The following is a 23,236-nucleotide window of genomic DNA, read 5'->3' as shown; positions in this document are numbered from 1 at the left end:
CCTTCCTTCCTTCCTTCCTTCCTTCCTTCTTTCGAGTCTTGGTGTCTCATCCAGGCTGGAGTGCAGTGGCACAATCTTGGCTCACTGCTACCTCTGCCTCCCAGGTTCAAGTGATTCCGCCTCAGCCTCCCAAGTAGCTGGGATTACAGGTGCGTGCCACCACGCCTAGCTAATTTTTGTATTTTTAGTAGAGATGGAGTTTCACCATGTTGCCCCGGCTGGTCTCAAACTTTCTGACCTCAGGTGATCCACCCACCTCAGCCTCCTAAAGTGTGGGGATTACAGGCGTGAGCCACTGTGCCTGGCCAGTATCAATATTTCTGTGACTGCTTTATTTCACTTAGCATAATGTCCTCAAGCTTCATCCATGTTGTAGCTTGTGTCAAAATTTCCTTCCCTTTTAAGGCTGAATAATATTCCATTGTATGTCTATACCACATTTAGTGTATTTCATTCAACCTTTGATGGACACTTGGGTTGCTCCTACCTTTCAGCTATTGTGAACATTGCTGCTGTGAACATGGGTGTATCAATATCTCTGTTTTCCAAAGTGCCTGTACCATTTAATATTCCCACCAACAGTTCACAGAAGCTCCAATTTCTCTATGTCCTCACCAATACTTCACTCTTTTTGGGTTATAGCCATCCTAACGGTTGTGAAGTGGTAGCTCATTGTGGTTTTGTTTTGCATTTTCCTAATGACCAAAAATGTTGAGCATATTTTTATTTGCTTATTTGATATGTTATATCTTCTTTGAAGAAATGTCTATTCAAGTACTTCGTCCGTTTTTAAAATTGGCTTGTGCTATGGTTTGAATGTATCCCTCCAAAAGTGTGTTGGAACTTACTCCCCAATGCAACAATTGGGAGGTGGGAGGTGGGTCCCAATGAGAGGTGATTAGGTTATGAAGTGTATTAACACAGGAGTGGGTTTGTTATTGTGGGAAAAGATTCATTATAAAAGAGCAAGTTTGGTCCCCTTTTCTGTCTCTCACCCTTTCTTGCCCTCTAGCCTTTCACTATGTGATGACACAGCAAGATAGCCCTCACTAGATGCTAGTTTCTTAATCTTGGACTTCGCAGCCTCCACAAGTGTACGCCAATACATTTCTGTTCTTCATAAATTACCTACACTCAGGTATTCCGTTATAGCAGCACAAAATGGACTCAGGTTATTCATTTTGTTGAATGAATTTTGTTGCTGAGCTGTAGCAATTCTTTATATATTTTGGATACTAACTCCTTATCACATAAAATTTGAAACTATTTCCTCCCATTTTGTAGCTTGTCTTTTCTGTTTCTTCATAATGGCTTTTTGTTTGTTTGCTTTAGTTTGTTTTTGTGAAGCAGGGTCTTGCTCTGTCGCCCAGGCTGGAGTGCAGTGTTACGATCTTAGCTCACTGAAACCTCCTCCTCCTGGGTTCAAGTGATCCTCCTGCCTCAGCTTCTCAAGTAGCTGGGACTACAGACACATGGCCCCACACCTGGCTAATTTCTGTATTTTTAGTAGAGATGGGGTTTCACCATGTTAGCCAGACTGGTCTCAAGTGATCCACCTGCCTCAGCCTCCCAAAGTGCTAGGATTACAGGTTTGAGCTACCGCACCCGAACCATAATGTTTTCTGATACATAAAAGTTTTAAATTTTCATGAAATCCAATTTACGTGGTTTTTTTTTTTTTGTTGTTGTTGTTACTTTTTGTGTCCTTTCCAAGGATCCATTGTCAAATACTAGATTATGAAGATTTTCACTTAAATTTTTTTTTTTGAGAGTTTTACAGTTTTAGCTCTTATATTTAGGTTGATACTTTTTTGTTTTTGCTATTGTTTTTGAGACGGAGCCTCCCTCTGTCACCCAGGCTGGAGTGTAATGGCATGATCTCGGTTCACTGCAACCTCCACCTCCCAGGTTCGAGCCATTCTCCTGCCTCAGCCTCCCAAGCAGCTGGGAATACAGGCGCATGCCACCACACCTGGCTAATTTTTTGTAATTTCCATAGAGACGAGGTTTCACTGTGTTAGCCAGGATGGTCTCAATCTCCTGACTTCGTGACCCGCCCACCTCCGCCTCCCAAAGTGCTGGGATTACAGGTGTGAGCCTCCGTGACCCGCCCAGGTTGATATTTTTAAAAATTTTAGTAACTTGTGCAAACAAGTTTGATACATTTTGACTTGATTTTTGTACATGGTGTCAGATAAGGGTCCAACTTTATTCTTTTCATATAGAAGTTCAATTTTCCTGGCACCATATGTTGAAAAGACTATTCTTTCCCCCAGTGAATAGTTTTAACACCCTTATCAAAAATCAGTTAGCCACAGATGGCTGCATTCATTTCTGCCTTTCAATTTTATTTTATTCATCTATATGTCTGTACTTATGTACAGACATACATACTTATGTACCACACTGTTTTGATTTTTGTACCTTTATAGTAATTTTAGAAATTAAGAAAAATGACCCCCAAATTTCTTCATCTTTTTCAAGATTGTGTTAGCTATTCAGGGCCCCTTGTAGTTTCATATAAATTTGAAGACTAAAAAAAATTTGAGGATTAGCCTTCCCATTTCTGTAAGAAAATACCTGTTGGAATTTGATATGGATTGCATTAAATCTGTAGATCATTTGAGATAGTACTGTGTTTTAAAAAATATTAAGCCTTCATATCAATTAACATGGAATGCTTTCTGTGTATTTAGGTTTTCTTAAACTTATTTCAGCAAGGTTTCCTAGTTTCAGTGTACAAGTTTTTCAACTCCTTGATTAAATTTATTTTTAGGTATTTTATTCTTTTAGATGCCATTTTAATGGAATTTCTTTCCTAATCACCTTTCTGGATTCTGTTGAATAGAAATACAAGTGATTTTGTGTATTGACATTGTACCCCACAATTTGGCTGAATTTGATTATTAGCTCCAATAGTTTTTTTTGTGGATTCTTTGGGATTTTTAAATATATGGGATCATGTCATCTGTGAATAGAGGTAGTTTTATTTCTTCTTTGTTTTTTTTTTTTTTTTTTTTTTTTTTTTTGAGATGGAGTTTCACTCTGTCGCCCACGCTGGAGTGCAGTGGCATGATTTCTGCTCACTGAAACCTCTGCCTCCTGGATTCAAGTGATTATCTTGTCTCAGCTTCCTGAGTGGCTGGGACAACAGGTGCACACCCCCACATGCAGCTAATTTTTGTATTTTTAGTAGAGACAGGGTTTTGCTATGTTGGCCAGGCTGGTCTCAAACTCCTGACCTCAAGTGATCCACTAGCCTCGGCCTCCCAAAGTGCTGGGATTATAGGCATCTTTGTCTTGTTCTTGTTCTTGATGTTAAAGGGGAAAAGTTTTCCGTTTTTCTCAATTGAGTATGTTAGCTGTGAGTTTTTCCATAAATGTTCTTTTTAATGTTGATAAAGTTTCCTTTTATTCCTAGTTTTCTCAGTGTTTTTATCATCAAAAGGTATAGATTTTGTGAAATGCTTTTCCAATCTCAATTGAGAAGACCATGGGGGTTTTTCCTCTTCCTTCTTATTAATGTAATGGATTACATTGATTGGCTTTTCTTAAGTTGAATGTTCTTTCAATTCATGCAATAAATCCTACATGATTATGATGTATAATCCTCTTAATATGCTACTAGATATTTTGTTAGTATTTAGTTGAGGACCTTTGCCTCTAAATTCATAAGGGAGGCCAGTCTGTATTTTGTTTTTAACATTGTATGCTTCATCTGGCTTTAGTATTAGGTTAATTCTGGCCTCAAAGAATGAGTTAGAAAGTATTGCCCCTTCTTCTATTTTTTGAAAGAGTTTCATAAGGGATGTTAGCCTGTAATTTCTTTCTTTTCTTTTCTTTTTCTTTTCTTTTTTTTTTGACATTGTATGTCTTCATCTGGCTTTAGTATCAGGTTAATTCTGGCCTCAAATAATGAGTTAGAAAGTATTCCCCGTTCTTCTATTGTTTGAAAGAGTTTGAAAATAATTGGCCTTAATTCTTCTTTAAATATTTGGTAGAATTTGGCCGGGCACAGTAGCTCAAGCCTGTAATCCCAGCACTTTGGGATGCCAAGGCGGGGGGATCACCTGAGGTCAGGAGTTCAAGACCAGCCTGGCCAACGTGGTGAAACCCTGTCTCTACTAAAAATACAAAAATTACCTGGGGCGTGGTAGCAGGCGCCTATAATCCCAGCTACTTGGGAGGCTGAGCAGGAGAATCGCTTGAACCCATAAGGCGGAGGTTGCAGTGAGCTGAAATCGTGCCATTGCACTCCAACCAGGGCGACAAGAGAGAAACTCTGTCTCAAAAAAAAAAAAAAAAAAATTGTTGGAATTTATAAGTGAAATCATCTGGCTCTGGTCTTTCCTTTGTTGGGAGTTTTTTCACCACTGATGCAATCTTTACTTGTTATAGGTAGCTTAAGATTTTCTATTTCTTCTTGAGCTGCTTTAGGGAATTTTTGTGTTTCTAGGAATTTGTCCACTTAATCTAATTTATTCATGAACAATTGTTTATAGTATTCTTCTGTAATAATTTTTACTTTGCAAGGCTGGTAGAAATATCTCCACTTTCATTTATTATTTTACTTACTTTTGTTGTTGTTGTTGTTGTTGCCTAGGCTAGAGTGCAGTGTTGTGATCTTGGCTCACTGCAACCTCTGCCTCCCGGGTTCAAGTGATTCTCCTACCTCAGCCTTCTGAGTAGCTGGGATTACAGGCATGCGCTACCACACCCGGCTAATTTTGTATTTTTAGTAGAGATGGGGTTTCTCCATGTGGGTCAGGCTGGTCTCGAACTCCCAACCTCAGGTGATCCACCTGCCTCTGCCTCCCAAAGTGCTGGGATGACAAGCGTGAGCCACCATGCCTGGCTTATTTTACTTACTTACATGCGTATTCCCTCTTTCTTTTTTTGTCATTCTGGGCAAAAGTTTGTCAATTTTGTTGATTTTTTAAAATGAACGAACTTCGCCGGGCGCGGTGGCTCACGCCTGTAATCCCAGCACTTTGGGAGGCCGAGGCGGGCGGATCACAAGGTCAGGAGATCGAGACCACGGTGAAACCCGGTCTCTACTAAAAATACAAAAAATTAGCCGGACGCGGTTGTGGGCGCCTGTAGTCCCAGCTACTCGGGAGGCTGAGGCAGGAGAATGGCGTGAACCCGGGAGGCGGAGCTTGCAGTGAGCCGAGATCGCGCCACTGCACTCCAGCCTGGGCGACAGAGCGAGACTCCGTCTCAAAAAAAAAAAAAAAAAAAAAAAAATGAACGAACTTCGGGTTTTATTGATTCTCTCTACTGTTTTCTATTGTCCATTTTGTTTATCTCAACTCTAATATTTATTATTTCCTCCCTTTTGCTAGTTTTGTGTTTAATGTGCTTTTTTTTTTTTCCATCAATGGGTAAAGTGAAGTTGTTGACTTGAGCTCTCTCTTTTTATTTTTTAATGTAAGCATTTAGAACTATAAATTTTCAGTCCCAGCTACTCAGGAGACTGAGGCACAAGAATTGCTTGAACCGGGGAGGTGGATGTTGCAGTGAGCCAAGATCGCACCACTGCACTCCAGCCTGGGCGACAGAGGGAGATCCTGTCAAAAAAAAAACAAAGAAAGAAAGAAAAAGAAAGAAAGAAAGGAAAGAAGGAAAGAAAGAAAGAAAGAAAAAAAGAAAGAAAGAAAGAAAGAAAGAAAGAGAGAGAGAGAGAAAGAAAGAAAGAAAGAAAGAAAGAAAGAAAGAAAGAAAGAAAGAAAGAAAGAAAGAAAGAAAGAAAAGAAGGAAGGAAAGAAAAGAAGGAAGGAAGGAAAGAAAGAAAGAAAGAGAGAAAGAAAGAAAGAAAGAAAGAGAAAGAAAGAAAGAGAAAGAAAGAAAGAAAGAAAGAAAGAAAGAAAGAAAGAAAGAAAGAAAGAAAGAAAGAAAGAAAGAAAGAAAGAAAGAAAGAAAGGAAGGAAGGAAGAAAGGAAGAAAGGAAGAAAGGAAGAAAGAAAGAAAGACAGACTATAAATTTCCCTCTAATCAGTGTCTTCACTTTATTCCCAAATTTTTGGTATGCTGTGTTTTCATCTTCATTCATCTCTAAGTATACTTTAACTTCCTTTGTAATTTCTTCTTTGACTCATTGGTTGCTTATGTCATTTAACTTCCACATATTTGCAAAATTTCCAGTTTTCCTTTAGTTATTGACTTCATTGCCTGTGGTCGAGGAAGATACTTTGTATGATTTCAATGTTTAAAAAATTTATTGGGACTTGTTTTATAACCTAATATATGGTCTATTCTGGAGAATGTTTCATTTGCGCTTGAGAAGAACGTGTATTTTGAGAAGAATATGTATTCTGCTGTTGTTGAGTGGAGTGTTCTATATTTGTTGGTCTAGCTGGTTTATGGTGCTGTTCAAATCCTCTACTTTGTTATTCATCTTCTGTCTATCCATTATTTAGAATAGGGTATTGTGTCTTCCACTGTTATTTTAGAACAGTGTATTTCTTCCTTCATTTCTGTCAGTTTATTTCATATTTTGAGGTTTTAACTGTTTGTTGCACATATGTTTGTAATAATTATACATTATTAATGAATTGACCCTTTTATCAATCTATAATTTCATTCTTTGTTTCTTGTAACAGTCTGTTTTGTCTGATATAAATATTGCCACCCAGCTATCTTTTGGTTACTATTTGCATGGAATACTTTTTTCCATCATTTTATTTGTGTCTTTGAATACGAAGTGAGACTGTTGTAGACAGACAACATACAGTTAGATCGTGTTTTTTAACTATCCTGCCAATTTCTGCCTTTTGATTGGATGATTTAATCAATTTACATTTAAAGTAATTACTGATATGAAAGAACTTACTTCTACCTTTTTGCTATTTGATTTTTGTATTCCTTTTCCCTTTTAAATAATTTTTATCTCTTTATTGATATTAAAAATTTCAAATATATATCTGTCCTGATTTTCTTTAGTACTTTCCAAGTTTTCCTTTAGCTCTTTTTTTTTTTTTTTTTGAGACGGAGTCTCACTCTGTTGCCCAAGCTGGAGTGCAGTGGCGTGATCTCGGCTCACTGCAAGCTTGGCCTCCCAGGTTCACACCATTCTCCTGTCTCAGCCTCCCGAGTAGCTGGGACTACAGGCGCCCACCACCACGCCAGGCTAATTTTTTGTATTTTTAGTAGAGACGGGGTTTCACTGTGTTAGCCAGGATGGTCTTGATTTCCTGACCTCGTGATCCACCTGCCTCGGCCTCCCAAAGGGCTGGGATTACAGGCGTGAGCCACCGTGCCTGGCCTCTTTTAAAGTCTTTGTCTCAAGTCCATTGTCTGGACTTCCTTGAGGATGGCAGCTTCTATCCATTCATTTTGCTACTTCCCCATTTTATTGTATGCTTTGTGATTTGTTTTTGTTGAAAACTGTACATTCGAATATTACAGTGTGGTAACTGTGGAAATCAGATTCTCCTCTTTTTTCAGGGTTTGCTGTTTTGTTGATTGTTGAAGGCTGTTGTAGTCTGTATGTTTAGTGACTTTTCCAATCTCTTTTTGCAAAGGTTGTATCCCTTGTCATGTATGGTCACTGAAATTTCTGGGTTTTTTTAAAAAGCTTATGTTCAGCTGGTGTTTTCATAGACATTTCCTTGAATTTCAGGAGCTAGAAACAAAAACAAACAATAAACAACAACAACAACAACAAAAAAGCTACCTCCTCCTCCTGCCAAAAAATCCCAAAATCAAAACCAAACACCTCCCCCAGTCTTTGCAGATTGTCTCTGTGCTGAGACAATCCATCACTTAGCCAGGCTTACACTGAGCCTGAAGTGAATGCTTAGTATGGTCTAAGTTCTGAGTTAAAATAAACTAAAACAAGTGCCTGGGTCAGTTTTTCAGGAAGCCCCCAGATAGATTAGAATGGACTTACACTATAATTTGTGAATAATATCTGCTATGCTATTCCTGGAACCAGGGATCAGGGTCCCACGCTGGGAACATGGGATGCTACTGCTTTAAGACTGCCACTACACCCAGGAGGAGATGGGACAAGCACAGGTAAATACACTACACAATTTACTTACCATTTTCAGCTGCCTTTTTTTCTTGATTTACTTGGTTGTTGTAAACATTTTGACTGTTTTCCAGAGTTCTGACAAAGTTGGTTCTGACAGTTTCTGCTTGTTTTCTGATATTTCTGTGGAGGGATGAGAACTTGAAGCTGTCTATGCTGCCATTTTGCTACATGGTCTATAACTTTTAAATAACAGCTTTATTGAGATTTAACTGACATGCCATATGTATTAGGCCATTTTCATACTGCTGATAAAGACATACCTGAGACTGTCAAGAAAAAGAGGTTTAATTGGACTTACAGTTCCACATGGCTGGGGAGACCTCAGAATCATGACAGGAGGCGAAACGCACTTCTTACATGGCAGTGGCAAGAGAAAATGAGAGAGAAGCCAAAGCGGAAACCCCTGATAAACCTCACGAGCCTTTTTCACTATCATGAGAATAGCATGGGAATGACCGGCCCCCACGATTCAATTATCTCCCCCTGGGTCCCATTGTGGGAATTCTAGGAGATACAATTAAGTTGAAATTTGGGTGGGGACACAGCCAAACCATACATATCATTTTGCCCTGGCCCCTCCAAATCTCATGTCCTCACATTTCAAAACCAATCATACCTTCCCAACAGTTCCCAAAAATCTTAACTCATTTCAGCGTTAACCCAAAAGTCCACAGTCCAAAGTCTCATCTGAGACAAGGCAAGTCCCTTCTGCCTATAAGCCTGTACAATCAAAGGCAAGCTTAGTTACTTCCTAGATACAATGGGGATACATGTATTGGGTAAATACAACCATTACAAATAGGAGAAATTGGCCAAAACAAGGAGGTTACAGGGCCCATGCAAGTCTGAAATCCAGTGGGGCAGTCAAATTTTAAAGCTTGAAAATGATCTCCTTTGACTACAGTTCTCACATCCAGTTCACGCTGATGCAAGAAATGGGTTCCCATGGTTTTGGGCCGCTCCACCCCTGTGGCTTTGCATGGTACAGCCTCCATCCTGGCTGGCATTAATGTCTGTGGCTTTTCCAGGTGCACAATGCAAGCTGTTGGTGGAGCTACTATTCTGGGGCCTGGAGGACGGTGGCCCTCTTTTCACAACTCCACTAGGCAGTGCCCCAGTAGGGACTCTATGTGGGGGATCCAGCCCCACATTTCCATTCTGCACTTCCTTAGCAGAAGTTCTCCATGAGGGCCCCGTCCCAGCAGTAAACTTTTAAACTTTTGCTTGGGCATCCAGGTCCCATACATCTTCTGAAATCTAGGCAGAGGTTCCCAAGCCTCAATTCTTGACTTCTGTGCACCTGAAGGCTCAACACCACATGGAAGCTGTCAGGGCATGGGGCTTCCACCCTCTGAAGCCACAGCCTGAGCTCTATGTTGGCCCCTTTCAGCCATGGCTGGAGTGGTTGAGACACAGGGCACCAACTCCCTAGGCTGCACCCAGCTCAGGGACCCTGGGGCTGGCTCATGAAACCACTTTTTCCTCCTAGGTCTCTGGACCTGTGATAGGAGGGGCTGCGGTGAAGACCTCTGACATGGCCTGGAGACATTTTCCCCATGGTTTTGGGGATTAACATTAGGCTACTTATGCAAATTTCCACAGCAAGCTTTAATTTCTCGTAGAAAAAAAAAATGTTTTTTTTTTTTTCTTTTCTACTGCATCATCAGGCTGCAAATTTTCTGAATTTTTATGCTATTTCACTTTTAAAACAGAATGCTTTTGGCCGGGTGCTGTGGATCACGCCTGTAATCCTAACACTTTGGGAGGCTGAGGTGAGTGGATCAGCTGAGGTCAGGAATTTGAGACCAGCTTGGCCAACATGGTGAAACCCTGTCTCTGCTAAAAATACAAAAAATTAGCCAGGCGTGGTGGTGGGTGCCTATGATCCTAGCTACTCGGGAGGCTGATGCAGGAGAATCGCTTGAACCCGGAAGGTGGAGGTTGCAGTCAGTGAGCTGAGATCATGCCACTGTACTCCAGCCTGGGCAATAGAGTGAGACTCCATCTCAAAAAAAAAAAAAAAAGAAAAAGGGAATGTTTTTAACCGTACCCAAGTCATCTCTTGAATGCTTTGCTTCTTAGAAATTTCTTTCACCAGATACCCTAAATCATCTCAAGTTCAAAGTTCCACAGATCTCTAGGGCAGGGGCAAAATGCCACCAGTCTGTTTGCTAAAACATAACAAGAGTCACTTTTGCTCCAATTCCCAACAAGTTCCTCATCCCCATCTGAGACCACCTCAGCCTGGACCTTATTGTTCATATCACTATCAGCATTTTTGTCAAAGCCATTCAGCAAGTCTCTGGGAAGTTTCAAACTTTCCCACATTTTCCTGTCTTCTTCTGAGCCCTCCAAACTGTTTCAACCTCTGCCGGTTACCCAGTTCCAAAGTCGCTTCCACATTTTTGGGTATCTTTTCAGCAGCACCCCACTCTATTGGTATCAGTTTACTGTATTAGTCTGTTTTCATGCTGCTGATAAAGACATACCAAAGACCGGGAAGAGAAAGAGGTTTAACTGGACTTACAGTTCCACATGGCTGGGGAGGCCTCAGAACCATGGCAAGAGGTGAAAGACACTTCTTACATGGTGGTGGCAAGAGCAAAATGAGGAAGAAGTAAAAGCAGAAACCCCAAACAAATCCAGCAGATCTTGGGAGACTTATTTACTATCATGAGAATAGCATGGGAAAGACTCACCCCCACGATTAAATTATGCCCCCACCGGTCCCCACCACAACTTGTGGAAATTCTGGGAGACACAATTCAAGTTGAGATTTGGGTGGGGACACAGCCAAACCGTATCACCATAAAATTTAGTCTTTTAAAGTGTACAATTCAGTCAGGCGTGGTGGCTCACACCTGTAATCCTAGCACTTTGGGAAGCTGAGGTGGGCAGATCACTTGGGGTCAGGAGTTTGAGACCAACATGGCCAACATGGTGAAACTCCATCTCTACAAAAAATACAAAAATTCGCTGGGTGTGGTGGCGGGTGCTGGTAATCCCAGCTACTCGGGAGGCTGAGGTTCAAGAATCACTTGAACCTGGGAAGCGGAGGCTGCAGTGAGCCAAGATCACGCCACTGCACTCCAGCATGGGTGACAGAGCAAGACTCTGACTCAAAAAAAAAAAAAAAGTGTACAATCCATTGGCTTTTTGTATCCTCACTGAGTTGTGTAATCATCACCACTATCAAAACGTAAAACATTTGTATCACCCTAAAAAGAAACCCTACAGGCTGGGTGCAGTAACTCACATCTATAATCCCAGCATTTTGGGAGGCTGAGGCAGGATTGCTTGAGCCCAGGGGTTTGGAACCAGCCTACGCAACATAGTGAGAGCCCATTTCTTTAAAAATAAAATAAAATAAAAAAGAAAATGTTAGCTGGGTATGGTGGTATGTACCTGTAATAATCCCAGCTACTGGGGAGGCTGAGGTGGGAAGATCACTTGAGCCCAGGGGCTGGAGGATGCAATGAACTATGATCATGCCACTGCATTCCAGCCTGGGTGACAGAATAAGACCCTATCTCAAAAAAGAAAAAAAAAAAAAACCCTCAAAAACCCTGCACCTTTTACCAGTCACTCCCATTCCTATCACCCTCCTTACCCCAGTGCTAGGCAACCACTAGTCTACTTTCTGTTTCTATGGATTTGCCTTTTCGGAATATTTCATATAAATGGAATCCTACATTATGTGATCTTTTGTTACTGATTTCTTTCACTTGGTGTAATTTTGCATGGTTCATATCATATCATATGTCAATACTTTTAAAAATTTTTTGAAATTTTAATTTTGAGATAATGGTAGATTTACATACAGTTGAAAGAAATACTATAGTCGGCCGGGCGCGGTGGCTCAAGACTGTAATCCCAGCACTTTGGGAGGCCGAGGCGGGCGGATCACAAGGTCAGGAGATCGAGACCACAGTGAAACCCCGTCTCTACTAAAAATACAAAAAATTAGCCGGGCGCGGTGGCGGGCACCTGTAGTCCCAGCTACTCAGGAGGCTGAGGCAGGAGAATGGCGGGAACCCGGGAGGCGGAGCTTGCAGTGAGCCGAGATCGCGCCACTGCACTCCAGCCTGGGCAACAGCGTGAGACTCCGTCTCAAAAAAAAAAAAAAAAAAAAAAAAAAAAAAGAAATACTATAGTCCTCTGCATTTTTCCTCAGTTACCTGCACTCATAAAATCTTGCATAAGTATTGTGTAATACCACAACCAGGATATTGACATCGATATAGTCAAGATACAGAACATTTTCACTACCACAGAGATCTCTCATGTTGTCCTATTATAATCACATCTACTTCCCATCTACTCCTACATCCTTCTTTTTTTTTTTTTTTTTTTCTGGGACAGAGTCTCACTCTGTTGCCCAGGCTGGAATGCAATGGCGCCATGTCTGCTCACTGCAACCTCCACCTCCCGGGCTCAAACAATTCTCCCGCCTCAGCTTCCAAGTAGCTGGGATTACAGGCGCCCACCACCATGCCCAACTCATTTTTGTAATTTTAGTAGAGACGGGATTTCACCATGTTGGCCAGACTGGTTTTGAACTCCTGACCTCAAATGATCTGCCTACCTCGGCCTCCCAAAGTGGTGAGATTACAGGCGTGAGCCACCGCACCCAGCCCCCTACATCCTTCTTAACTGCTGACAACCACTATTCTGTTTTCCATGCATTTAATTTTGTCTTTTCAAAAATGTTATATGAATGGATTCTTACAATGTGTAATCTTGAGATTGACTTTTTTCACTCAGTATGATTCTTTTAAAGTTAATCCAAATTGTCACCTATATCAATAGTTCATTCCTTTTTACTGCTGAATAGTATTCCCTGTTATTGATGCACTGCAGCTTGTTTATCCATTCACCCACTGAAGGACATTTGGGCAGTTTCTAGTTTGGTACTGTTATTATTACTTTATTTTGAGACAGGGTCTCACTCTGTTACCCATGCTGGAGTGCAGTCGCATGATCATGGTGTGCTACAGTCTCAACCTTCTGGGCTCAAGTGATCCTCTCACCTCAGCCTCTCAAGTAGCTGGGACCACAAGCATGTGCTGCTATACCTGGCTGATTTTTTCATTTTTATATTTTGTAGACATGGAATCAAACTAAAGACCCAGGCTTGTTTTGGATTCCTGGGCTCAAGCAATCTTCTTGCCTCAGCCTCCTAAAATGTTGGGATTACAAGCATGACCCGCCCCCCAACACATGCCCAGCCTGGGCTATTATTAATGAAACAGTTATGAGCATTTCTGTACAGGTTTTCATGTGAACAGAAATGTTTACTTCTCTGGGATAAATGCCTAAGGGTGCAATTACTGTGTTATGGTTTGAATGTATCCCCCAAAAATCATGTGTTGGAAACTTAACCCCTAATGCAACAGTGTTGGAATGTGGGGCCTAATAATAGATTGTTAAGCCATGAGGCTGGAGTGAATGGATTAATGCTGTTATCATGGGAGTGGGCTCATTATAAAAGGGGAAATTTGGCCCCCTTTTGCTGTCTCTTACTTACCCTTTATTTGCTCTTCTGCCATGGGATCATGCAGCAAGAAGGCCCTTGCCAGATGCTAATCTCTCGATTTTGGACTTTCGAGCCTCCAGAAAACATGAGTCAATAAATTTCTGTTCATTATAAGTGATCCAATCTGTGGTATGCTGTTATAGTAGAACGAAATAGACTAAGACATACTAGGTCACATTGTAGCTGCATTTCTAGTTTTATAAGAAACTACCAAACTATTCTTCAGAATGGCTGTGTCATTTTACATTCCCAATAACAATGTATGAGTGATTCCGTTTCTTCATATCCTTCACTGATTCGGTTCCTTAAATTTCTTCACAACGTTGGTGTTGTCACTGTTTTTTAAATTGTAGCCATTCTGATAGCTGTGTAGTGATGTCTGTTTGTATGACTTGGGCATATAGTACCTACCTCAGTGGGACTCATGTGAAGGTTCACGTGCATAAAGCATCTGGCACAGCTAGATATATGTTAGCTATAATTATTACTACATAGATGGAGATGACATGGTCCCTGCCATCAAAGTAGTTATTATTTCAAGGAAGACAAAGATGTGGAAACAAATAATGTTAATCCAGATGGCTAAATGGAGGAGTCATGATCCAAAAAATATTGGACTCCAGACTGAAGATGAAGGATCATCAGGGAGGATTTTTCAGGAGAAGTAATCCTCAGCTAAGCCTTGAAGGATAAGTTAGTTTAGCTAAGCAAAGGGAGGGCTGGCATGAATGCATTTCAGGCAGAGAGGACAGAAAGGGCATATTATGGTAGCCATAGATTTAGTATGGCTGTAGGTTAGGGAGGTAGTAGTGGGAATAAGCCAGAGATGTAGCTGGGGAGGACATTGTGAGGGATCAAGCAAGGACCTACTAGTTACAAAAAAGAGTTCAGACTTTTTACCCCATAGACATTGGAGAGCCACAGAATCCCCAAGAGTGATATTTGACCGAGGTGGAGACTTTTTTGCACCCCTTTTCTTCTGGAAATTTCTGCCCAGATGCCCACTGGAAAGAAGGTGACTTCCTCATGGGACCCTTGGTAGGCTGACATGCTCCCTTTTCAAGGGCTTCTGTTATAAAAAGCTCTTTATGTATTAGGCATATTTACAATTCTTCTCTAACCTACCACCAAACAAAGCACAAACATGGCCATAAACAATTAATCACATCTCAGTTCTTATTAAGACAAAAAACCCAGATTTCCATTCTTTAACTCACTGCCCCAGTGTGACCTGTATTTCCCCAGGCCTCTCACAGGCTTTCTTGCTCTCTCCTTTGTCCCTGCTCTAGTGAAATTCAGAAAACTTTGGCCTGATAAGGAAACCTGCATTCTAGGACTGGTCTGCCATTAACTGGTTGTGTTCCCTTGGGCCAGCCTCTTCTTCCTCTGGGCATTAGTTGCCTCATCTGTATCAGGAAACATGTCAGCCTTCAATGGTGTAACATTCTCTAAAGGTATTTGTAATAATAGGTAGGAACCTTTCTCATACTTGTAGTTTTCGATAGTTCATTCTCACAGAAATGCCATGAGAACGCTAACATGATGAGTATTAGTCTTATTTTATTAAGAAAGAGGCTGTGTTTCAGAAGAATGGTCATGTGTCCAATGTCATACATCAATTCAAGAGCAGAGTTTGGCCCTGAACTTACTCAATCCGATGGCTTACCACCAGACCACATCCCCTTCTTCACCTTCTTTATCAATTCCTTTAACTCATCTCCTTGTTTCCCCTGACTAGCTCCCACGACCCAACCACCACACCACAAAGGACAGTTTTATGCTAAAAAGAATCTACTGCTGTCCAGGGACCCAAGAATCCTTGGCGTGGCAAAGAGGACTGAGAAGAACAGAGAGGCATTGAAACAGGACCAGGAGAGGAGCATGTCCTTTGCTTCACCCTACACTGCAACCCAGAGCCATGGTGGCAGGGCCAGATTAAGGCTTTAGAGGCCCTAGATGATGAACAGATTGTGATGCTCCTGTCCATATGTAATGCAAAAGAAAAACAACAATAAGTCATTGAAGGCCAGGTGTGGTGGCTCATGCCTGTAATCCCAGCACTTTGGGTGGCTGAGGCAGGTGGATCACCTGAGGTCAGGAGCTCGAGACCATCCTGGCCAACATGGTGAAACCCTGTCTCTACTAAAAATACAAAAATTAGCTGGGCCCAGTGACAAACACCTGTCATCCCAGCTACTCAGGAGGCTGAGGTAGGAGAATCACTTGAACCTGGGAGGCAGAGGTTGCAGTGAGCCAAGATAGCAGCACTGCACTCCAGCCTGGGCGACAGAGCCAGACTTGGTCTCAAAATAAAATAAAATAAAGCCATTGAAATCAGTACAAGGAAGTGTATTAATATTCTGATCATCCTCATGATGACTAATATAAAATGTTTTTAAATATCAGACAGGAAAGTATTCCCATTTTGGAGGCTAGCTTTTTGTGCACTTGTTTGAGGGTGACTATTTATCTACACATCTGCAGTACATGGTGGACGTGAGTGCCTGATCCGCTTGGGCTCACTGCTGTTTGGGCTCACGTATCTTGGGCCATCTGTCTGTTATGGCCCCTGGGAGCCCTGTCGGTACCCCTCGGGCATTGGACTCCACAGGGACCACTCCCAGGACTCAGCCCAACCCTCCAGCCCAGGCTGTTGGCCTAATGCAAGGGTTTAGGGCAGGACAAATAATTGAGGCTCCTTTTTTATTCTGTCTTTATGGCTCCTACTCTCCCTTTTCCTCTCTGCCTGTCTCTGACTCTGTATACTTTTTCCCACCTCTCTTATTTTTTCTTTTCTGCTGTATTCTTTTCTGTCGCTGAGTCTTTCTCCTTCTTTGCCCCGGTCTCTTGGACTGTTTCTCCTTTTGTCTTATCCTTTCTGTTTGTCTCTCTGCCTCTTGTCTTTTCTTCTCTCTCTTCCCCATACTCCAGTCTCTCCTTTTGTTTTTTGACGTCTACGGGTGTGTGTCTCAGTCTCAACCTCTCCCTGTCTTTGTCAGTCTCATTTTCTTTCCCATCCCAGAGCCCACAGAGACCTTTAGAGAGGGTAAGCTGTTATATCCTGGGCTCTCTCTCCAGAAGAGATAGAAATGGTGACTTAGGGCTAAATTTGAACTTTTCAGGCCTGGGTGGGGGCCCTCCAGCAGACAGTTAAGGAAAAAGGAGGGAAAGCTGGTTTATTCAGTCAGGGGACGGAGACTAGGGTGGGAACTTGGCAAAGACTGTGAGTTCCAATGCTGTCCCAGCCCTACACTCTCTGACTGAGGCCTTGAGGCTATTTTTGGAAGCTTTCAAAATATCCCAGAAGGCGTGTCTATCCCCTCCATTCAGTCCAGGATGCCAGAGGATTCACTGAGGATAGCATAGCTGTAGCCTGTCCTGTATTCTTCCTCAGCTTCCACCAGCCACTGACAAAACAACAGTAACGCTGTCCCCAGATTGGAACATCATGGAAGAGAGGAGAGTAGTAGCAGCAGATCATGAGTCATCCAGAGAGTGGGAAGGGATGAGTAACGTATGCCTCAATTTCCAAGACCCCAAAGTATCCAAGCTAGAAGGGATTCTAGAGGTCAGCTAGTGTCACCCCTTCAATATTTATATGTGAAGGCCAGAGAAGGCGCTATTAATATCACCCCTTCAATATTTATACGTGAAGATCAGAGAGGGCGCTATTAATATCTCTCAAGAAGGAAGGGAGAAAAAAGAATCTCTTAAATCCATTTCCTTGATCTCTACCCTAGTTTACTCTCTCTAGCGTGGATTGTTGCAACAGCTTGGTTTCTCTGCCTCCAGTTTCTCCCTGGGCAATCTAGCTTCTATAATGGACAGATAGACCTACCATATTTTTTGGGGGGAGGGGTGGGTGCGGGGGAGAGGCAGCCCTGCCTGTGTCACTTCTACTTCAGGTTTTCGCTAGTTTACCACTACCGACTGGATAAAATCCAAAACCCCTTAGCCTGAAACATAAGCCTATTTGTGATTTAGCCCCTACTCACCTTTTCAAACTTCTTTCTTTCTTGCTGTGTTTCCCTTTAGAACCTTCCAAACTCTCTACCATTCTCCCAAACTGACATTCTTTCCTCTCTGTGTTTCTTCCTCTCTCACATGCCTGCAGGTAGAAATTCGAACAGCTTAGAGAAATGAAAAGCAGGCTGAGTGTGGTGGCTCACGCCTGTAATCCCACCACCTTGGGAGGCCGAGGCAGATGGAACGTCTGAGGTCAGGAGTTCAGCAGCTCCAGACCAGCCAGGGCAACATGGTGAAATCCTGTCTCTACTAAAAATACAAAAAATTAGCCGGACGTGGTGGTGGGCACTTGTAATCCCAGTTACTCGGGAGGCTGCGGCAGGATAATTGCTTGAACCCAGGAGGCGGTGGAGACTGTAGTGAGCCGAGATCTCGCCATTGCACTCCAGGCTGGGGCACGACAAGAGCAAAACTCCATCTCAAAAGAAAAAAAAAGAAAGAAAGAAAGAAAGAAAGAAAGAAAGAAAGAAAGAAAGAAAGAAAGAAAGAAAGAAAGAAAGAAAGAAAGAAAGAAAAGAAAAGAAAAGAAAAGAAGGGCCGGACGCGGTGGCTCACGCCTGTAATCCCAGCACTTTGGGAGGCTGAGGCGGGCAGATCACGAGGTCAGGAGATCGAGACCATCCTGGCTAACACAGTGAAACCCCATTTCTACTATAAAAAAGAAAAAAAAAATTAGCCGGGCATGGTGGTGGGCGCCTGTAGTCCCAGCTACTCGGGAGACTGAGTCAGGAGAATGGTGTGAACCCAGGAGGCAGAGCTTGCAGTGAGCAGAGAGCACGCCTCTGCACTCCAGCCTGGGTGACAGAGCAGGATTCCGTCAAAAAAAAAAAAAAAAAAAAAAAAAAAAAGAAGGGAAGGAAGGAAGGAAAGAAGAAAGAAAATAATATTAGGCCAGGAACAGTGGCTCAAGCCTGTAATCCCAGCACTTTGGGAGGCCGAGGCAGGCGAATCACCTGAGGTCGGGAGTTTGAGACCAGCCCGACCAACATGGAGAAACCCCATCTCTACTAAAACTACAAATTAGCTGGGTGTGGTGGTGCATGCCTGTAATCCCAGCTACTCGGGAGGCTGAGGCAGGAGAATCGCTTGAACCCAGGAAGCGGAGGTTGTGGTGAGCCAAGATCGTGCCATTGCATACCAGCCTAGGCAACAAGAGTGAAACTCCATCAAAAAAAAAAAAAGAAAAAAAAGAAAAAGAAAGAAAGAAAGAAAAGAAAAGAAAAACTCTTTAAGCTTTTCGCACCATACTCCTGTCCAAAGATAAACCTTCCACCTCTCTGACTTAATCCCCTACTATTCTCTGTCCCCAACCCCCACCCCACAGTGATCCAATCATAAAGAGCCTCCTTGCTGTTCCTAGAACATATGAGCTCCCACCTTAGGACCTTTGTCCTTGTTAATTTCTCTGTCTAGAATTCTCTTTTACCAGATATCTTGCTTCTTCCCTCAGTTCATTCATGTCTTTACTTATTTCTTTTTATTTTTTTTTATAGAGATGGGGTCTCACTATGTTGCCCAGGCTGGTCTTGGACTCCTGGGCTCAAGCAATCCTCCCACCTTGGCCTCCTTAAAGTGCTAGAATTACAGGTGTGAGCCACCATACCTATATTGAATTGTTGCCTTTCAGTGAGGCATTCACTGACCTTCCTTTTCTACATTTGCAACGTCCCCCACACCTCCTTCCCTGCTTTATTTAACACTTATTATCATCTAACATACTATACATTAGACTGATTTACTTGTTTATTGCCTGTCTTCCCCACTAGAATGTAAGGTCCATGATGGTAGTGATTTTTCAGCATAGCTATCTCCCCAGTACATGATAGAGTACCTGTTAGATCATGGATTTTCAATAAAAGTATTCATTGCATAAAATTCAACAGGTGTTAACCATAAATTCTGTTACATATTTCAGATTTCTTCTAGATTGTATTCTAATCCATTGATTTGTTTGCCCTTTCTTTGGTAGAACAGTGTGTTGTACTTGATGTGTGCTGTCATACTTCTCACTTCTGTACATGCTGGTCCCTCTGCCTTGCATGAGTTTCTCTCTCCATGATCTATGTGGAGAATTCTTGCTCACTCTTTAAGTATTTGCTTAATCTCCATCTTTTTGTGCTTCCCTTCCACTCTCCCATAGCATTTCTGCTTTCTGCCATTGTATTTATCACTCTGTGCCTTGATAGTCTATTTATACATCTGCTTCCCCTACTAAACTGTAAGTACCTTGAAGGACTAGGAATTATTGATGGTGGCATCCGCAGTGTCTAGCATAGTACCTGGCATTTAGTAGGAGCAGCTGTAATCAGAAAGACCTGGATTTTGGTCTTTTTTTTTTTTTTTTTTTTTTTTTTTTTGACAAAGTCTTACTCTTTCACCCAGACTGGAGTGCAGTGGCACGATCTCGGCTCACTGCAACCTCCACCTCCTAGGTTCAAGTGATCCTCCCACCTTAGCCTCCCAAGTAGTGGGATTACAAGCGTGCGCCCATGCTGGGCTAATTTTTTGTATTTTTAGAAGAGACAGCGTTTCACCACATTGGCCAGGCTGGTCTCAAACTCCTGACCTCAAGTGGTCCACCCGCCTCAGCCTCCCAAAGTGCTGGGATTACAGGTGTGAGCCACCACACCCTGCCAGAAAGACCTGGATATGAATCCAGCTCTGCCATTTCCTAGTGTGATCTTCAGCAAGTTTACTTCACTTCCTGTGTCTCCCTTGTAATACAGGTATCATGATACTCACTTCAAGGTGTTATGGTAAAAATGCAATGAAATAACTCTGCATGCTAGAACAAATATGTGAACCTTTAGTTATCTTACTTGCTCCTCCTGGCTCCTCCTGGGGGAAATAGGGCAAGTATTATAAGCTTCATTTTTTTCAGAAGAATCAATAAAGGTCCAGAAAGAGAAAGTTAATTTTCTTTTTTTTCTTTTCTGAGATGGCGTTTTACTCTTGTTGCCCAGGCTGGAGTTGCCCAGATCTTGGCTCACTGCGACCTCCGCTTCCCAGGTTCAAGCAATCCTCCTGCCTCAGCCTTCTGAGTAGCTGGGACTACAGGCACCTGCCACCATGCCCAGCTAATTTTTTGTATTTTTAGTAGAGACAGGGTTTCACCATGTTGCCCAAGCTGGTCTCGAACTCCTGACCTCAGGTAATCCACCTGCCTCGGCCTTCCAAAGTGCTGGGATTACAGGCGTGAGCCACCATGCCTGGCCTGAAAGTTCATTTTCTAAGGTTGCAGGGTAAATAAGCAAAAGAGCCAGGAACCAAATCGGAATCTCCCAAATTGGAGGTTTACTGTCTGCCAGGGAAGTGGGAAGGGTGTGGACTCCAGGGTTCCTGGCTTCTAAGCCAGCATATGGGTATTGTGTGTTGTTCTTAGAGAAGACTGGCACCTCCTAGACAGCGTGACCTGCCCCACCAAGGGAAACAGAATGAAGTCCCCCTTTGCCTCCAGATCCACCTTAGTACAGGGATTCTTGGCTACCTCAACATCTTAATCAGGAAGCAGAAGGCAGTCCCTCAATATTTGATGTTGGAGGGAGTAGAAACTTAAGAGCTTTCTTTCATAAAAGGTAGCTGAAGGTCAGGCCTGATCTGGGAGGATTCTGAGAGGGAAGGTAGCACGGGAACCACTATACATAGTACCTACTGCTTGCCAGCTACTTTCTCACGTGTCCATTAATTCAGATTATAAACATTTACCGAGCACCTACTATCTGCCAGGTGCTTTGCTAGATGCTAGGGGTGCCCCAGTGAATGAGACCAGAAAGGAAGGACACACATGGCAAACAGGTGACAATCATGATTAACACATGGTAGTCTTCTTATTTTATGGATAAAGAAAGTGGGTCTTAGGAGAGGACATAAATTGTCAACATCACACAGCTAGTATCGGGACTCAAAATGCAGATTTGTTCATCTTTAAACTTGATACTCTTTCCATTACACCACCCCACCTCCCTGAATCTGCTGCCTCCAAATCATTTCCCTCACATTCCTGTTTCAGCACTCAAAATGTCACCATTGGCCCGGCGCGGTGGCTCACACCTATAATCCCAGCACTTTGGGAGGCCAAGGTGGGTGAATCATGAGGTCAGGAGTTCGAAACCAGCTTGGCTAACATAGTGAAAACCCGTCCCTAATAAAAATCTCTCTCCCCAAAAAAGAATTAGCTGGGCATGGTGGCGGGCGCCTATAATCCCAGCTACTCGGGAGACTGATGCAGGAGAATTGCTTGAACCCAGGAGGCGGAGGTTGCAGTGAGCCGAGATAGTGCTATTGCACTCCAGTCTGGGCAACAAGAGTGAGACTCCGTCTCAAACAAACAAACAAACTGTCACCATTAGAGAGATACTCCTGTGGGATAACACTAGCTTCTCCAACAATTCACTGTTAAAATATCAGAACAGCACACCCGGTGGCCTGATATTAGCATATCTCAGTTTATCAGCTTTAATTTATCAGTCACCTAGCAGGAAGCAGAAGGGAGTGGGTAGCAGATGGTGGGTTCTGATGGAGGGCAGAGAAAGGAGGAGGATAGATATGGTAGCCTAAATGTATTAGAAGGAAATATGGATTAATAATTTTATAATCTTAGCACAGGGCCGGGCACAGTGGCTCATGTCTGTAACCCCAGCACTTTGAGAGGTCGAGGTGGGCAAATTGCTTGGGACCAGGAGTTCCAGATCAGCCTGGGCAAAATGGCAAAACTCCGTCCCTACTAAGAATACAAAAATTAGCTGGGCTTGGTGGCTCATGCCTGTAATTCCAGCTTCTTGGGAGGTTAAGGAACGAGAATTGCTTGAACCCGGGAGGCGGAGGTTGTGGTGAGCCAAGGTCGCCATTGCACTCCAGCCTGGGCAACAGAGCAAGAATCCATCTAAAAACAAACAAACAAACAAATAAATAAATAAATCTTGGCATAAGACAGAAATAATAAAATAAGTATTATTTTATTGGTAGAGTTGACTACATAAAAGTAAAACAAAAATTATTTTGTGTTGCAAAAGTTAAAGCAAATTCAAAAGACAAATGATAGGCCAGGTGTGGTTGCTCACGCCTGTAATTCCAGCACTTTGGGAGGCCAAGGCAGGCAGATCACTTGAGGTCAGGAGTTTGAGACCAGCCTGGCAAACATGGCGAAACCCTGTATCTACTAAAAATACAAAAATTAGCCGGGCATGGTGGTGTGCGCCTGTAATCCCAGCTACTCGGGAGGCTGAGGCAGAAGAATCGCTTGAACCTGGGAGGCAGAGGTTGCAGTGAGTCGAGATCATGCCACTGCACTCCAGCCTGGGCGACAGAGTGAGACTCGGTCTCAAAAAAAAAAAAAAAAAAGTGAAGAATATATATATTATATATATTAGCATATTGGCAAAGATTAAAATGACTGATGATACCAAGTGTTGACGGGCATGTGGGGATAATAGCTCTTGTATCCATTGCTCATGGAAATGGAAGCTAGAAAACTCTCTCTGGAGACTGAAAACATGTATCAAAATTTAAAATTTGTTTACTGAGGAATAAATGTAGCTAAGTGTGTACAAATATATGCCTAAGGTTATTTATCACAAAATTGTTTAATAGCGCAAAATTGAAAACAACTGTGTCGGCTGGGTACAGTGGCTCATGCC

General features: G+C 42.5%; 1 long non-coding RNA gene across 1 annotated transcript in view; it reads left to right on the top strand.

Annotated features, from left to right (window-relative positions):
- Window positions 1-18,042, top strand: part of LOC139360649 (uncharacterized) — a 39,612-nt gene extending 21,570 nt beyond the window's left edge. Inside the window, exons 3-4 of the long non-coding RNA XR_011618183.1 lie at window positions 7,937-8,019; window positions 9,751-18,042. This is a non-coding gene — a long non-coding RNA (uncharacterized lncRNA). The remainder of the gene's footprint in view (window positions 1-7,936; window positions 8,020-9,750) is intronic.
- Window positions 18,043-23,236: the final 5,194 nt, after the last annotated feature.

This window comes from Macaca nemestrina, chromosome X (genome assembly GCF_043159975.1).
Source record: "Macaca nemestrina isolate mMacNem1 chromosome X, mMacNem.hap1, whole genome shotgun sequence".
NCBI lineage: Eukaryota > Metazoa > Chordata > Mammalia > Primates > Cercopithecidae > Macaca > Macaca nemestrina.
Note: the sequence above shows the minus strand (reverse complement) of the source record. Positions and strands in the feature narration are given on the sequence as shown.